The 18,455-nt window shown below is 42.6% G+C and overlaps 2 protein-coding genes across 4 annotated transcripts in view; both read left to right on the forward strand.

Moving 5' to 3' along the window:
* Positions 1-17,697, forward strand: part of RP9 (RP9 pre-mRNA splicing factor) — a 214,575-nt gene extending 196,878 nt beyond the window's left edge. Inside the window, exons 7-9 of one of the 3 annotated variants that reach the window (XR_005789272.1) lie at positions 157-280; positions 5,716-5,800; positions 16,824-17,697. The gene's annotated coding sequence lies outside the window, so the exon portion shown is untranslated. Of the gene's footprint in view, positions 1-156; positions 281-5,715; positions 5,801-11,909; positions 12,034-16,823 lie in introns of all 3 variants that reach the window. The other 2 variants (XR_005789274.1, XR_005789273.1) reach the window with 2 other exon arrangements.
* Positions 1-17,697, forward strand: part of LOC121028511 (retinitis pigmentosa 9 protein-like) — a 39,361-nt gene extending 21,664 nt beyond the window's left edge. The window contains exons 7-8 of the mRNA XM_040472301.1: positions 5,716-5,800; positions 16,824-17,697. The gene's annotated coding sequence lies outside the window, so the exon portion shown is untranslated. The remainder of the gene's footprint in view (positions 1-5,715; positions 5,801-16,823) is intronic.
* Positions 17,698-18,455: the final 758 nt, after the last annotated feature.

The following is an 18,455-nucleotide window of genomic DNA, read 5'->3' on the forward strand; positions in this document are numbered from 1 at the left end:
TCCTCCTCTCTCACTCCAGGTTTCTCTGTCTTCTGTTTCTGGCCTAGATTCTGTGGTCCTTTCCTTCAGTCTGTCATATCCCTTGACCTGTCTTTTTGCCCGGTTTACCCAGAAGAACCTCAAACTAACCTCTTCCTCCTCTGTTCCAGTTCCCAGACCGCTGAGCCCATAAAGCTCATCAATCAAAAGTTCTTCATCCTGAAATCTCTCCCTTCAGACTCAGTATTCTCCAGTCCTATTTAGAAAATCAAGAGAAGTCACCAGAACTCCTTCTACCAAGGTATATATCAACCTGTCATCATGGTTGTGGTAGGCAGAATTATAAAGTAACCTCCAAGATTTTTTGCCCAAATCTGTAGAACTTGTTACTATAATGGATTTTATTCCCATGATTAGATTATAATACACAATTGATCTTTTTGTAACTATGTGGATGGTCAGAACCAAATCACATGGTGTTTTTAAAACCAGAAGTTTTTAAATTTTCTGACAGGTAGCAAAGAGGAAGTCACATTCTGAGTTTGAGAAAGACATGATGTGCTGTTGGTGGATTTATTTTAAAATGAAGGGGTCCAGGCATCTGGCTGGCTCAGTCAGTAAAGCATGCAACTCTTGATCTTGGGGTTGTAAACTGAAACCCCACATTGGGTGTAGAGATTATTTAAAATCTTAAAAAAAAAAAAAAGTTAAAAAAAAGGAAGGGGCCATATAGCAAGGAAATGGGGCAGCTTCCAAGAGGTAAAAGCAATCGTAGTCAACAGCCAGCAAGGAAATGGTCACCTCAGTCCTACAGTACTTTCAGGGAACTCACTTCTGCTAATAGTCAAAATGACCTTGGGCACATATTCTTCTCCACAGCCTTCAGGTAATAGCCTAGCCCTGCCCACACCTCATTTTGGCGTTACAAAGTGCTAAGCTGAGAATCTATTCTACCCAGATTTCTGACCTACAGACCTATGAGATGATAAATGGGTGATGCTTTTAGTTTTCATTTTTTAAAAAATTCAGACTTATTTTTTTCAGAGCCATTTTAGGTTCACAATGGAAGTGAGCAGAAACTACAGAGATTACCCATATATTCTGTGTCCTCACATACCCACAACCCCACCTCTCACATCAACACCAGAATGGTCCACTTGTTACATTCGATATCCTACCCTAGCGCACCTATCTCCCACAGAGGCTTCTGCCATGGGAAGTTGTGATTTTCCATGTCTGCCTCTCTCTCCAATTTTTGGATCAGTGGTTTTGTCATGACCTCCATTCTTTGATGAATTTAGGGAGATTTGGTAATTTTTTAGTTCTTCTTACTTCTCAGGACAGAGCGAAGACTCCCTTCTACTCCTGAAACCAATACTATCCTATATATTAACTAACTTGAATCTAAATAAAAAGACTTCTTATCTCCTCATATGCTAGTCCAGAAACCGGAAGTCAACGGTTATTGTTTTAAGCCACTACGTTTGTTGAAATTAGTGACATGTCTGGAAGCTTCTTTTGGGCAGAGACCATCTTGTTTCATGTTCTAGTCTCAACTTTATTTATTTTGAGAGAGAGTTGCATGTGCACATTCGTGTGCAAGCAGGGCAGGGGCAGAGAGAGAGAGAGAGAGAGAGAGAGAGAGAGAGAGAGAGAGAATGTCAAGAAGGCTACATGCTGAGCATAGAACCCAACATGGGGCTCAATCTCATGACCATGGGATCATAACCTAAGCCAAAATCAAGAGTCAGACACTAAACTGACTGAGCCACCCAGGTGCACCTCTAGATTCAACTTCTTTTAAGTTTATTTCTTTTGAGAGAGAGAAAGCACAAGTTGGGGAGGGTCAGAGAGGAGAGAGAGAGAATTCCCAGCAGTCTCCACACTGCCAGTACAGAGCCCAATGTTCAAACTTCTGAGCCGTGAGATCATGACCCGAGCTGGTCAGATGCTCAACCGACTGAGCCACCCAGGTGCCCCTAGACTTCTAACAGAATGTGAATTTATTAGAAGTACGGTTACATGCTCCAGTTGGAACCTGATTTGGAAGTTGTAGTGGATGCTTTGTTGTGCTACTGGTATCTGCCTAGTTCCCACTGCTGACTTTTGGACTAAAATATTTACCCTCCCACCTGCTGGGATGCCTAACAACTGACAACTTACAACTGACTTCCCCTATCCAGGGATTTGATCTTTCTTGAAGAAAGCCACAGTACCCAAGGTCATGCTTCCTTTCTAAGGGTCATCCTGTATCAGTGACTGGTCAGTGCACGGGTATAGGGGTGTCCTCTTACCCCAGTTGAGAAAATTCTGCAGGATCATTGCAGCTCAGGAGCTCCCAATTGGATTGGCTGAGGTCTTTGTTGTTGCTGCATCATATCCAAACTTCTTCCCTATGCTTAATCATCCTTTCTTTGCCCCTTCAGAGATTTTACTCCCCAAAGCACTCTCCATTAAAGCACTCCCTGCACACAAATCTTCATGTCAGAGTCTGACCCTAAGGAACTCAATGTGCCATGGGGTATAATAACTGCTTGGGAAAATGAAACAGAAGGTGGTATCAGGATGTACCCTTCATTTTGGACTCCATTTTCCAAACCTATGCTTGACTTCTCATCTGGCCTCTAGAATAAAGACTTTGGGAAGGATTACAAAGCAGGGAAGTGTTCATTGGAGTTGTCCTCTTTTTCTGTTTCCTCTTCCATATACCGGCATTACCATCTTTCCTAACTTCTAGGGTCCAATATCTTCCTGCTAGCCAGAGAGCCCCAGTTATGGTCCATTTAAATGCCTTGAATTAGTTTACCCACACTTCAAACTCCTATTTCACAGGTGTCAAAAAAGCAATCAGATTCAACTCCTATTAACACATTAATGAAAAACCACACTCTTTAATCTTCTCATGGGGATTTATAGGTGAATGAATCAGACTGTTGGAATTTGAATGAATCAGAACTGTTGGTAGGGAGTTAGAGTAGTGGAATGCCTTCCTGTAGTTCCCAAATAAGCTCAGAAGTTGTATTATCTGGACTCAAGTGTTCCTTATTGTTCAGTTATTCCAGCCTTCCCATTTCAGTTATGTTCTGGGCTTGGAATGTTGGTGGGAACAGTGCCAAGGACAAAACTGTTCATTTAAATTGACACTAAGCCATTCATTCACAAATACTTGAGTGCATATGATGTTCCAGGGTCTATACTAACTATTCCATGGAGATAATCTACTGGAGACAATAATCTATAGCCCTAAGGAATACATGGTCTCAAGGTTGAAAACATTGTAACTGTCCTGTGATATGTCACATAATGGGCTATGAAAGTGAAAATGCAGGTGTTACTAGAAGACACATGGGGGGGGGCGCCTGGGTGGCGCAGTCGGTTAAGCGTCCGACTTCAGCCAGGTCACGATCTCGCGGTCCATGAGTTCGAGCCCCGCGTCAGGCTCTGGGCTGATGGCTCAGAGCCTGGAGCCTGTTTCCGATTCTGTGTCTCCCTCTCTCTCTGCCCCTCTCCCGTTCATGCTCTGTCTCTCTCTGTCCCAAAAATAAATAAACATTGAAAAAAAAAATTAAAAAAAAAAAAAAAAGAAGACACATAGGAGAGTCACATAATCCAGCCACGGGTGGGGATAGGGGTCACAGATATTCTCCTAGAATATCTACTCCATCTTTTAAATAGGGGTTAGGCAGGAAATAAGTCAGATCTTCTCATAAGACCAGCTTTAGAAACCGTATCATCTTTTGCTTGCCTTTTTGCATCTCATCTGAAAACATGCAGTGCCATCACTTTTTACTATCTCCTTAATCCATCTTGAGAGATACTTTGTTACCATATGGAGTTAAAAATATAAAAATATAGTCAAATATATATATATATATATATATATATATAGTTAAAATCACTGGACAACTTAGAGGCAATATTGAGTGGATCCATCCATATGTATCAAAATATTGTTGATACGATCACTCAGAGAGCCCTTCCAAGAGGTTACCCTAGCCTCTCCATATCTGCCAAATACCTATATCTTATAATTACTCTTAGGACAGCCTTCATCCACATATAAACATTTTGGCACCTAGCCACAGACTTAACCTGTATCTTTTATTGGGAGAAGACTGGTTCCACAAATTTACCATCTAGGTCATAGGTTCTGAGTATAAGGAACTCTTGTTTGCCTAAAGTTTCCCTTGTTTCTACAAGTATACACTGGAAGTAAGTAACATACTACAAACCACCATGGGACATAGCCATCAGTGGACCTACTATATGCCTGGTTTCCATTTATAAAAAATGAGAAAGGTACCGTCTCTCTCTTCAGGGTAGTTCCTGTTCATGCGGAATCCATCTATTTAGTCTGTCCTCAACTCTGCCATCCTTTTCCCCATATTTAAAGGTCCCTGAGATTATAAGACAGTAATAGACATGGCAGAAGTATTCAGGAATGACCCAACTCTGTTGGTGTTACCAGTGACGTGGCCATTTTGAGACGGGAACAAAATGTTTGAGAAGCACACACATACACAATTCAATTTATTTGCTGTTTTATATCTTTTAATTGCAAAGGCTTTACAATGTCATATTTTCTTGTTTGTTGGTGTAACAGCTTTATCAGATTAAATCAATGGATAATCACATGTTCTAAACCACCATAATGATGCAATATTTAGTTCTTTTATGGAGCTGGAACTCAGTATTTGTTTCCTGTAAAAGAATAATACAGTTCCTTAAATCAGCTGTAAAACTCAAGATCTCTTATACAAAGAATCATTACTAATATCTTTAATTTTCATCTTTAGGAAAAAGTTAAAGGTCTTAACATTTTGCTGGAGCATGATTATCAATCTTTACTTTATGACCACTGCAAGGCAGGAATGGCCCATTTAAAAAGCCAATAAGCACTTTCTCCCTGACACCCCAGGCCTAGGGGTTAAAGGTGTGGCAGGGATACTCAATGCCAAGACCCAGTGTGAAGAGAAGCCTGTCAAACTACTAGACCTTTAAGGGAGATCCTGAACTTTTAAGGGAGATCCTGAACTTCCAGTGCCCAGCTCTACTAGTTCTAACCTGGGACACTTTGAACCAGCAGGATAACTTACAAAATCCCATATAACATACAACACACTACCATAACAGCACTGGTGAACTAAATGTGGAAAATTGACATAAAAATGACACTCCACAGAATGAAAAGGCTTAGGCTCCAATCTGCTTGTGAGCAAGGATCTATATAGATACAGGTCTACTACCCAGTTAGAATGCTGCCATTTTTCACTGCCCACAAGCAGTGTTAGTTTTAGAGGACAGAACATGCACTGAGTAGGAAACCCCAAACAAAGCCCTAAAAGCTAATCATGACATTGAAAACTGGACACCGGATAGATACCAACTCTATACCTGCTGGCTGTTTCCTAAACTTTACAGCATCTGCCTCGAATCTGAAACTTTGTAAAGTACCTCGCTTTTCCATCTCTCACAGTTACCTGAGGGAAGAAGTGATTCATACAGCAAATAACCCAAATTGCTTAAAAAAAACAATGGCAATAAATAAATAAATAAATAAATAAATAAATAAACAATACATCTTTCAAGAAAACCTATTTTTCAAGATCCTATTCTATATCATTCTACAGTCCTTAGCAATAAAAAAAATGTAACAGACATAATCTAGAGGTTCACCCTGAAAATTACCACCTTCACTGCATAACCAAGAGTAAATTGAGGTTATCTTCTTCACAGGGCTGTGATAGGATGGAAAAAATGGATTCCTACACACTGATGAGAAATGACAGCAGAGGCAAATGAGACTTTAAGAAGACTAAAGGTAAGATGGCCAGTGTTCTGGTTTAGGAGCTAAGACTGAGCTTAATTAAATTTCCTGCGGGTCCTTATGCATCCCATTCAACCCTTACCTGCTTCATTTCACTTTTGCACCCCAGATACAATCATCCCCCAGGCTCTACTTTGGACTCTTCCCACTCGTTTGAGCCCCCTCCCTAAAAATACTGTGATCCAAACTCCAGCTTCAACCAGGTGTGCATGACCTGCTGGTCCAGTCCTCCCACTGACAGCCACACATAAAGCAAAACAAATTCCCTTCACAAGTTTACTTTACCACAGATGTTACCATTTTTTCTAGGTACTCAAGTTCAAAACCCAGCCTTCTATTCTTAAGGAGTCAATTTCATTAATGAATCCTCTGAGATGTAAAACTTTTACTCCCATGAGAGTTAAGACCCTCATCATTTTATATCCAAAGTTCACTTAAACTGACTTTATACAGGGGTTTTAGCCATATAGGCAGAGTTCAAATTCCTCCTACACTGTACTGCCAGCTGACGATTCCTAGAGCATACTTCTTCCTGTCCTTTATTCAATTTGCTTTGGCACCTCCTTATTGCCTAGAGGAAAAACATCTAGAAAGGAAAATATCTACTACTTTAGCCCATTCTGCTTAGACCTACCTTCTCAACTCAACATAGGTCTCCCCTCTGGCCGGCTGGTCTCAAGCTCAATCCCTGAAACACACTTGACCTGCCCTGGCTGCCCATTTGATAAGCTCATGCTGCTGTCTCCATTCCCACTTCAAACCACAGTCCCCAAATTTGTATCACAATTCACTGCCTCCACATGGACTGCCCATTCTCAGCAACCACCTACCTCAAAGTCCATCTCTCCTTTTCTCTCTCAACCCCACTGTCCTTTAAGACCAACCAGCTCTCCATCATCTGCTACAGCTCTTTATTTCAAATTACATTACAATTGCCTGGAATGCAGGACCTCAGACTTGAGATCTCTGCCAATCCTGCACACATGGGCATCTATAATTGTTTAAGAACATACTTTCAAAATGGAGAAATACTATTGATGTACGGCTGCCTTTGCCTCCAGGATGCGGTATGGAACCACCACAGACAACCAAATAGGATCAGTCCATTAGTCACTTACATTCCCATAATTTGTGAGAGGCTCTCTTAGACTCCAGTCCCTTCTGCATGGTCATCATACGTTCCCTTTGGATCCTGCCATCCTGTCCTGTCACTTCATTTACCATAGGGATGCTCTCATATTCAACATGCTTTAGCCTGTCCTTATTTCTGGTGGGCCAGATGATAAGTTGAGGAGGGAGAGACCACTCAGGTGGCATCCTGATTATCCTGCTGGCATTGCAATAAATCCTTCTTTTTTTTTTAATTTTTTTTCAACGTTTTTTATTTATTTTTGGGACAGAGAGAGAGCATGAACGGGGGAGGGGCAGAGAGAGAGGGAGACACAGAATCGGAAACAGGGTCCAGGCTCTGAGCCATCAGCCCAGAGCCCGACGCGGGGCTCGAACTCACAGACCGCGAGATGGTGACCTGGCTGAAGTCGGACGCTTAACCGACTGCGCCACCCAGGTGCCCCTTTTTTTTTTAAATTTTTTTTTTTTTAATAAATCCTTCTTTTTGAGGAATTCACAGGGTCTGGTGGACTAACTTCTTCAAAGAGGCATTCTACCTCATACATTTCACCTTCAACTTCCTCTTCCAACTCACAGTCTTCTGAATCCTCGGGAAGAACAGTGTTCAAGGCAGCATTTTCTTCAACAAATATACTATGTTACCACTTGAGAAGTTGCTCAGGGTTTTCTGCTTTCTGCCTTTCACAGTCTTTTTAATTTTGGCACACTTTTTGAAGTTCTCATGATACTCCTCCTCAATCTCATCATTTATGGTCATTTTTTCTTCATTTGTGTTCAATTTCCTATTCCTGATTGACTTTCTCTGTGGTCCCTTAGTTTTGTAGTCTAGTCATGACTCATCTTTGGAAAGCATTTGCTCAGGGGATTGCTCCAGCTCTGCATCCTGCCACTGGCTCATATCACACTGAATGCCTCCATCAGCCTGGTTGAACTTGGCCAGCGAGATAGGAGGAGGGACGTAATTCTCAGGGTAGCTGTTGCTCTGTATCACTTCAACTTCATTCATGTTCACAGGGAAGCCATGGCCCCCACTACCATTGTCTAGCATGCTTTCCTCAATGCGAAGGGGACTCTGGGATTGCACTGTAGGCTCAGGTCCTCAATGGCTTTATTGCTGGGGCAGACCGGCCTTTCCTGCTGGAGCTTATTGCCATCTCCAGAAGATAGGCACAGATTTGAGTTCAGGGTATCCTGGATTCTATCTCTGTCTTTTGCTTCATCTGGAGAAGATAGGAATTGGGGAGCAGCTGCATAGCTTTTTTCTTTACCCAAGTTCATATTCATGATGGAGCCCAACTTTACCACATCATCATGTCTTACATCATGACACTGCTCCATCCAGACAGTGCTTTCTTCATCTTTACATGTAATGCCCTCTGTACCCTCATGAGGGAAAGTTCTACTTTCCCAAGAACTCTGTGAAATCCTATTGTCCTGCACCATCTTCTCTGGCATGGCTTTACCATAAGCTAGGTCATATAAACGCATAGTTTCCTTCAAAGTCTTCCAGAACTGCGTTACAAGGGATCCTTTGCTCTGTTCTAGCCTCATTTTCTCTTTCTCAGATGCATAGCTTCCTCGAGGTGATGTCCTATACAGGCTGTTATTAGAAGGGCTCTTACTGTGTAGCTCCCTCTTTTGGGCAACAGAAGACAAAACGCCATCTGTTTCTTCAGGAATGTCATCCATTTCTGTGTCAATATTAGAAGTAGGGATACTGGTCACCATATCACCTTCTGAGTGGGTGCCTTGTTTCTGAGTCATGTTCTCAGCCTGCTGAGGTTCAGTCTGAGTCTCTCTCGTTTTCATTTTCTTTCCATAGCCACTACAGTGCTGGAAATGTGCTGTGTTATAAAACGTAGGTCGTCGGTTAAGTGTAGTGGGCAATGGTGACTGAGGAACAAGGAAGCCAGGATTCTCACTGAGTACCACTGAATATGGAAAATACAGACTTCCATTTCTGAAACCTGGAAAGAGAATACAGTAGTCACTCTGTCTCCTGCAGCTGGTCCCAACATTCAGCCAGTACACAGCCAAGTGGCCACACCAAGTGTTAAAATATGGCATTTCTTCCATGCTAGTTGGTAGCTAATGGCCCCCCACTTTCTCCCCTCAGGATTCAACAAGTGAAAGGGCAATGACCAGAACAGTGGGGCCTCCAGCACCCTCCTTCACTACAAGAGCAGGCATCTGTTCTGACTGGTTGCCAGACCATCAGATAACATATCATGAATCACCCCTACTTAGTAGTGGCGGTTTTTCAAAGAGACCAAGCACCCACGAAGCATAATTCCGGATTGTTGTGGCTGAAGAAAGAATAATTATGTCAGCTCTTGTAGAGCAAAGGAGAACAAAAGTCCTTTGTATGTACAAGCCTTTCTAAACCTGTTCATTCAGCACTATTCATTCACACATACACACATCTTCCCCCATTTTCCACTCTTTAGGGGTAAACAGTGCAGTGGTGCCAGGAATGACAGACACATTTCTCTCATACAAATTCATTTAAGGAAAGGCATTTGCTTTTGCAAAACAGATGTATACGATTAACAAAGTTAAGATAAAACCTCTACTTAGTATATAAAAGCAGTAATTATACTCAGATCAGTGTTTATGAGGCAGTTTACTCAATATAGTGAGGTTGATCTTATGAACTCAATTTTACTGTTTAAGACTGCATCAAAATGCCTGTCGGACCTGGCCTGATGTATTTATACATACAAGCTTATGGGTTTCTTCCTGTATTGAAAGTAAACAGATAAGTCTCACGTTGGGAGTTCAACACTGTCTATAGAGGTTAGAAGCCAACAGAATGAAGTTCATGACTCAGATAACTTCCTACCATATGTTGTACCATATCATACAGTGGAACAAAATACCAGAATAGCAGATCTCTGCCAGTAGAATCTACCACAGGACCCTATTCAGCCACTTACTGCAAAAACATAGGTGTTAAAGTTTTGTCACTCACTAATCAAAATCCATGGCTACTCTTTGTAATACCTTCCCTCTTCTACCATGCGAAGGACTTTGAAGTCCTCTCCTATGTTTTTACCTCAGTAACTACTAGTAACTTCCTTTACCCATCCCCCTGACATTCACAGGTCTGTAGTCCATACTACCTCCAGAATTATCTTTTTCTTTTCTTAAGTAATCTCTACACCCAACTGTAGAGATTACCCAACTGTGGGGCATGGGGCTCAAACTCAAATGATGCTCAAACCCTGAGCATCAAGAGTCAGATGCTCCACCAACTGAGCCAGCCAGGTGCCCCCAGAATTTTATTTCTGACTCAACTGTGACCCCTCCTCACTCCAGACACAGTATTTGAAGGGCTTATCACTGCCATTCAGGAAATGAGGAACAATGACCCCATTCTTTAGGGTACCATAAAGGCCCTTATTATCTGATTTGTATCTGTATCATCTCACTGTCCCACTAAGCCTGTAGGCTCTAGCCATATGTGGATTCCCCACAGGCCAACTTCTCTTCACTTTTCTGGAAATCCCTCCTTCCCTACTTCTTCCAACTGCTACCAAAATCTTTTGTGTGCGTGTGTGTGTGTGTGTGTGTGTGTGTGTGTGTACAGATACATCTGTATCTGTATACAGCTGTATGTGTGTGTATAATATATATATATGTATGTATATATATATTATACACACATATGTATCTGTATACATATATATACACACACACACATTTTAAGTAGGCTTCACACCCAGTACAAAGCCCAGTGCAGGACCTGAACTCACATCCTTGAGATTAAGACCTGAACTGAAATCAAGAGTCGATGTTTAACTGATTGAGCCACCCAGGTGCCCTAAAACATTTCTTTTTTTTTTTTTAACTTTTTATTTTTTTTATTTATTTTTTTCCAACGTTTATTTATTTTTGGGATAGAGAGAGACAGAGCATGAACGGGGGAGGGGCAGAGAGAGAGGGAGACACAGAATTGGAAACAGGCTCCAGGCTCTGAGCCATCAGCCCAGAGCCCGACGCGGGGCTCAAACTCACGGACCGCGAGATCGTGACCTGGCTGAAGTCGGACGCTCAACCGACTGCGCCACCCAGGCGCCCCTTTTTTTAACTTTTTAAATGTTTATTTATTTTTGAGAGAGAGAGATGAGTGGGAGAGGGGGCAGAGAGAGAGAGAGAGAGAGAGAGAGGGAGACACAGAATCCTTAGCAGGCTCCAGGCTCTGAGATGTCAGCACAGAGCCTGATGCAGGGCTCGAACCCACAAACTGTGAGATCATGACCTGAGCCAAAGTCAGACACTTAACCAACTGAGCCACCCATGCCCCCTTCATCTCACCTATATGTAAAATCTAGAAAAGATGAACTCAGAAACAGTAGAATGGTGGTTGCCAGGGGCTGGGTGGTGGGAGAAATGGGGAGATGTTGGCCAATGTCAAAAGAAAACTAATTCATCTTGTTATACAAAGGAGGGAATGGATGCAAAGAGAACTTAATATTGAATCAAAATCAGCCTATTTATAAAAGCATGAATTTGTCCCTCTATTTCAATTGCATACCTATGAGTACTGCATGTCTAATTAATATTAAAAGCTGGTAGAGTTTGATTCTGGATATGTAAGAAGTTTGGAAGTCATTTACTCCAAACAAAGTAAAAAGGTGAACTGAAAAAATCAAGAATTCTTCCTAGACCCTTCATAGCAGTAGGTTACAGGCAAAGTGCTACCCCAGTGTTGGAGAGATATGTGAATGCAGATAAGTGCAACTTAGAGGAGTATAAACCCAAGAGATAAAAATTCCATGGGAATTAGTAGTGGGACAGGGAAGCCTGAACTATTGTTACTGACAAATTGCAGGCTCAAGGAGAACAAATCTGATTGTTAAAAACTTCAAGGGGATCCATTCATAGGGAATCCTCCCCCATCCCCTGCTGCCCTTTGCTTTTTTTGAATTTTATCTACAGTAGCTCAACCAGTTTCTTACATTAAATCTAGGAGAAAGATCCCACAGGAAGAGGAGAGAAGAGGAAACACTGTGACATACACAAGGAGAACTCCAGCCAACACTAACACCAGACCTCAGGACAAGCTAGTTGACCAGAGCCTAACTGATCAGGGTGTAAGCAAATACTTATCTCAAACCACCCTAACCACCCTTCCCTGCCCAATGGGAGAAGGCATAGTTCATAGTCCAAAGGCACAATCTCACTAAAAGACTGAGACCTAAAATCACAGTCCTTCTATAACCATGGCACTATGGTCCCTGTCCTACCTCCACAACTTACCATGTCACTAAAAGCCTATTTAGAGCACTTCCTTTTATGCAGTACAGAATGCCTGGCAATTAATAAAACATTACAAGACACCCTAAAAGGCAAAAACTGTATTGTCTACAAAAAAAAATTCACTTTAAATATGAAGACAGGAATGGGAAAAGATGTACCATGTTAATACTAATCAAAAGAAAGGGGACAAGCTGTATTTCTTTCAGACAGAGCAGACTTCAGACCAAGGAAAGTGATCAGGGATAAAGAGTGGCATTACATGAAACATCAATTCTTCACTGAAACGTAACAATCCCTCCCTAAAGTGCATGCCCTTAACAGAGGGTGAAACTATGTGAGGCCAAAAGTGATAGAAATACATGGAGAAATAGAATGACCCACTATTACCACTAGGAGATTTTAATACTCCTGTATCAGAATAGGACAGATGTGGCAGGTGTACAAAATCAGTAAGGACAGCTGAACTCAACAGTACCCTTAACCAACTGGAAATAATGGACATCCACAGACTTCTTTGTTCAACAGAATACACATCTCACACCCACATGGAGCACTCACCAAGACAGTACATACTGTAGGCCATTAAAAAACACTTTTACAAATTAAAAAGTATATTAATCATACAGTGTCTGCTCTTAGCCTACAACTGAATATAGAAAACAAGGATAGCTGTAAAATCACCTAATACTTTGAGATTAAATACTAAGTAACACTGAGTCAATGAAGAAATCTCAGGAGAAATTTAAAGATTTTGAGCTAGGGGTACCAGGTGAGTCAGTCAGTTAAGCGTCCAACTCTTGGTCTCACCTCAGGGTCTTGATCTCAGGGTCATGAGTGGCACTGGCACTGGGCTCTGTGATAAGCACAAAGCCTACTCAAAAAAAAAAAAAAAAAGAAAAGAAAAGAAAAGAAAAAAAAGATTTTTGAAATAAATGAAATAGAACTTGTCAAAATTTGTTGGATGACATGGAAGTAATGATTAGAGGGAAATTTACAAAATTGAAAAGATTTGAAAATCAATTATATAGTCTCTATCTCGGAAACTAGAAAATAAAGAGCAAATTAAATTCAAAGAATAAGAAAATAAAAGTTAAAGCAGAATTAATGAAATTGACAACAGAATCAATAAAAAAATAAAAAAGCTGGTTCATTGAAAAGATCAATAAAGTTGATAAACCACCAGCCAGCTTACTGAGTGAAAAAGGGGAAGACACAAATGACTAGTATCAGAAATGAAAGAAGGTGCCACTTCAGATCCCATGGACATTAAAAAGATGGAAGGAATACTATGAACTCTATTACCACAGCTTTCATAACCTACACAAAATGGACCAATTCCTTGAAAGACAGAGTTTGCTAGACTCATACAAGTAGAAATGGACATCTGCATAGACCTATATCTATTAAAGAAAAAAATCAACTGATAACCTTCTAGAACAAAAAGTACAGGCCCAGAAGGGCCCATTGAAGACTACCAAACACTTAAGAAGTTACCAACAGATCAATAGGATAGACTGGAGAGCCCACACCCAGACCTGTGTAATTAACCGATGTTTGACAAAGGAGCAAAGACAAAACAATGGAGCAAAGATGGTCTTTTCAACGAACCATCCCGGAACAACTAAACATACACGTGCAAAAAGTGATTCTAGAAAAAGACCTTAAACACCCTTCACAAAAATTAACTCAAAATGGACCACAAACCTCAATGCAAAATGCAGAAACTATAAGACCTAGAAGATAACAGAAAACCTGCATGTCCTTAAGAATAGTGATGACTTCTTATACAAAATACTAGTGGCATATATGATGCATGCAAGAAAGAACTGAAAGCTGACTTCATTAAAATTTAAAACTCTGCAAAAGATACTGATACTGTCAACTGAGTGAAAAGTCACAGACTGGGAGAAAATACTGATAAAGGACAGTTACCCAAAATATACAAAGAACCCTTAAAACATTAAGAAAATAACCCAATTAGGGGGTGCCTGGGTGGCTCAGCCAGTTAAACATCCATCTGACTCTTGATTTTGACTCAGCTCATGATCTCGTGGTTCATGAATTCAAGCCCCACATCAGGCTCTGTGCTGACAGTGTGGAGCCTGCTTGGGATTCTCTCTCCCACCCTGTCTGCCCCTCCCCTGCTCATGCTGCCTCTGTCTCTCTCATAATAAATAAACTTAAAAAAGAAAGAAAAAAGAAAAGAACCTGATTAAAAAAGAGGCTTCAGACCTTAACAGACACCTCACCAAAGAAAATACACAGACAAAACTTGCTGAATATACATATGAAAACATGCTTCACATCATCTGTCATCAAGGAAATGCAAATGTGTTTAATACACAATTTTATCCAGCTATTTGACAAGTTCTAATACATTCCTCTCATTTCCTACTTAACTAACTTTATCCAAAAATGATGTAAATTATCTTCAGTGAATCTATAGTCAACATTTATCTTTCCATACTGGCATCCATTCGTCTCTTGGCAATAGGCCCTTCAAGCTCCTTTGAAAATGGAGAGACCTTCTATGTCCAAATGGAATATGACTGGCTTATACACCTTCAACATGGGGCATATAACCTAGACTGATTAAGGAGACTGGTCCCTATTCCTGGCTTGGTAAGTAGAACAAGGAGGGCATGTGACAAAGCCAGACCACTGACAGTGAGCTTTGGAACTCATTGAATCTACTGGAAGAGCGGGCTCTTCTCTGAGACCCCTAGCCATAAAATCATTACAGGCCTAGGAATGCTGTAACCATCTTTGCCACTTTGAAATGGCTAAGTATGAGATTAATACAGAGAAAGTCAAAACCTAGAAATAAAGGGAAATAAGTACTAATATGGATTATGTCTTTTGATTCCCTATTTAGCCAACCTGAAGTGGCTTCTTTCTTGCAGTTTCTAGGTTACACAAGACAGTAATTCCTAAAATCTCTGAGTTTGATTGCAATTAAAACAAACAAGCAAATAAGCAATACAAATCTGAGTCCTACTTCCAGTACTCACCACTTTAATTCTAAATCACAACTCTTAGGACAAATATTTTAAACCTGAAGGTGAAGGGCGCCTGGGTGACTCAGTTGGTTAGGTGTCTGACTCTTGATTTTGGTTCAGGTCATGATGTCACAGTTTGCCAGATCAAGCCTGCCTCCGGCTCTGCACTGACAGCATGGAGTCTGCTTGGGATTCTCTCTCTGCCGCTCTCCTGCTTGTATGGGCACTCTCTCTCAAACTTTAAATAAATAAACAAACCTGAAAGTGAATCACATGAACAAACTGCACAAGTATGGAATCTCAGCCTTTTAATTCAAAGAAAGTTTAAGGTACAATATGCATTTCTTTTAGGAATTTCCCACCCTCTGACCTCAAGAGTTTTCCTCATATAATTCCTTCATCTACCATTCCAAAATCACATTTCAACATCTGTATTAATTAGGGGATCACCAGAGAAATAGAGCTAACGGAATGCTTATATATAAAAATTTCTTTAAGCTCATGTGGAGGTACAAGTCCAAAATATGTCAAGTAAGCCGTCTTGCTGGAGACAGTGAGGAGCTGAAGTCCGTAGACCTTATGCTGGCAGAATTCCTTATTGCTCAGACTACAGCTATAAAACGGCTGCCACCAGGAGCTCCTTGGACTAAAAATTCTACTCATGTGGGATCATTGACTGATGAACTCAAAAGAAATCCTTATCACACATAGTTTTCTCCTTGGAAAACAGTTGCATAAGATACCCAACATGCTTTATCTACAACAGGGTACACAGAAGAATAGGTTTAACATTATCTTTGCTACTGGAGGTAGCAATCACCCCATGGATTCTCCTGCACTGCCTAAAGCCCTCTCCCACCCCGTAATGCATGAAATCCTAGATGTCCACCTCCCAAACTTTTAAGTTTTGCCAGACTTCTCCCAGAGTACTTTTTTTTGACCTTACCATAATAGCTTTTAGAATCTTTAGGCCTTGTTAAAAAAAAATTATAGGGACTAGGAGCTCTAGGTCCCTCTACTAGACTAGTTTAATAAAATTTTGGTTTGACTCCTGTGTAACTCTGGGCAAGTCCCAGACTCCGAGCCTCAGTTCCCCCATTTGTGAAACAAAGACAGCAGTAATACCTAGTCCATCAGGTTGTTGAGGTCAAATGAGAGAACCTACGTCCAGTATTTAGCAGAATAACCGGCATATAGCTAGAAGTCAAATGTTACCTATTAAAATGGTGAACTTCAAACACTGCCCCTATGTGCTGCCATAATCTCTTCTGTGTCAGGACAGAGTGAGGAAAGGGAGACCATGGATTCAAGTATTAGAAAACCTCAGGCGTTGCTTTAGGGGGTAGGGTCTCTAACCGCACTGAACTTCTTGGACTTCTTACCTGCCCCAGGAACAGAGAATGGATTATAGGTGGGACTCTGGCACCACGGACTCAGGTAAGGCTGCTGGCCCATGGCGTGCACATAAAAAAAGGGTCTGGCGTTACTGCCCTCGAAATGTGCGTTTTCTGAAGAGGCGTTCATGTCTTAGGCTGAAAGACAGGTGTTCATATTTAGGAAGGGGCAGTCGCACTCAAGTGCCATACACTACAGTTAACGGAGAAGTTCTCCTGTTTCCCTTTCAGAATTCCAAGTCTGGGTGGAAGGGTCCTCACCTCTTCTGGCTGGCCTGGGATGGCGGACACAGGGCTGCACGGCGTTGGGGACCCGGGCAGCGTTGCCCACAAGCCCGGGCCGCATCTCGCACAAACAAGTCTCGGCTCCCCAAAGCAGCAGCAGCAGCAGCACGGAGTGAAGACTGAGGCCAGGAGAGAACTTGCCGCAGCGCCTCGAACGTGACAGGCTGTGCCCAGGAGCTCCACTCCAGGGCCATCACTTAGGCCTGGCCTGCAGCGCCCTCGTCCTCAGCCTCTCGGGCGTGCCCACCGCGCCCCTTCCCCGGTCCAGAAGAGCCCATCCCGGGGGACCCAGCCTCTCTTTACCCACGACTCACACCCCACTCCCTGTCCTGCAAGTCAGTCGCCTCCACTCCCTCGGCACCCAACCCCACCACTCACCGTGTTCGGTACGCCCACCTGCTCTAAGCCAACCTCCACAACCCGGAACGTCTCTGACACCTGGGCCTTAGCTCCCACTTTTATAGGCTCCGCACGCTGCGCGGGCCTCCCACAGACGGCTCACGCATGCGCCCTGGGCGAGGATCGGAGCCTGACTGCTCCTCCCAAGGGCACCTGGAGAAGCCTTGGAGCAGTTTTCGGCACCATGCTCGCTCCGGCGCCTGGACGCCCTGGTGTTGGCGCTTCCAGAGGACGGGTCGGTTCCCTGTCCCATTCGCTCTCCCGGACTGTCCCTTCCATTTGAGTGTGTTCGGTGAAGACAGCTTATCTCCCCTGCTCTGAGCCCCTGGTCTCCTTCCTTCTTGGGCCTAACACCGCTGACACGAAGGAAGAGGAGCTGACGGAGGAAAAGGAGAGAGGAAGGAGGAGGCCAGCCTGGACCGTGTGGACCTGAAAGTGGGCGATTCATAAGGGAGGGGCGCTCCAGCCCCTACCGCTGCGGAGAGTAAAAGCAGGGGTGCAGAGGCTCTGGCAGTTAGGGCGCTCTGGGTTGGGAGAGTGAGGAACAGAGGGCCTGGGGAAGTCGTCTGTGGGCTGGTACATGGGCAGTTGGAGAGAGAAGCTGGCACACACGGGACTCCGCTTTTTTTGCATGGGAAAGAAAGGAAAGGCCTGGGATCGTAGTTAATGGGAGTCGTGGGGTTGCAAGGATTATTGTGAGTTTTTTGTTTTGTTTTTAAAGCGAGAGATTTAGGTATCTGTAAGGCCAGAATGGAGAGACAGGGAGATGTTACCTATAGTGGAGAGAGAAGGGATGTTAGGAGGATGTTCTGAGGAAGCACAAGGTGAGGTTAGCTAAGCCTGGTTACGATGCTTTGCCTCGGACAGAACAAAGTTACTGAGATAGGCGGGAAATGAAGTCTTTGAAGGCAGGAGTTTCAGTGCTTTAGCATGTGATGACCTTGATATTTTTCGTTTTCTAAAGTTTTTTATTTTGAGAGAGAGAGAGAGAGTATGTGTGTATGAGGGAGCAAGAGAGGAGAGAGGGAAAGAGAGAATCCCAAGCAGGCTCCTTGCTGTCAGCACGGAGCCTGACCTGGGGCTCAGTCTCACAAAACTGTGAGATCATGACCTGAGCTGAAACCAGGAGTCTGGCACTTAACTGACTGAGCTACCCATGTGCCCTACTCTTGATATTTT

This window comes from Herpailurus yagouaroundi, unplaced genomic scaffold (genome assembly GCF_014898765.1).
Source record: "Herpailurus yagouaroundi ecotype Mexico unplaced genomic scaffold, PumYag 100, whole genome shotgun sequence".
Taxonomy (NCBI): Eukaryota; Metazoa; Chordata; class Mammalia; order Carnivora; family Felidae; genus Herpailurus; species Herpailurus yagouaroundi.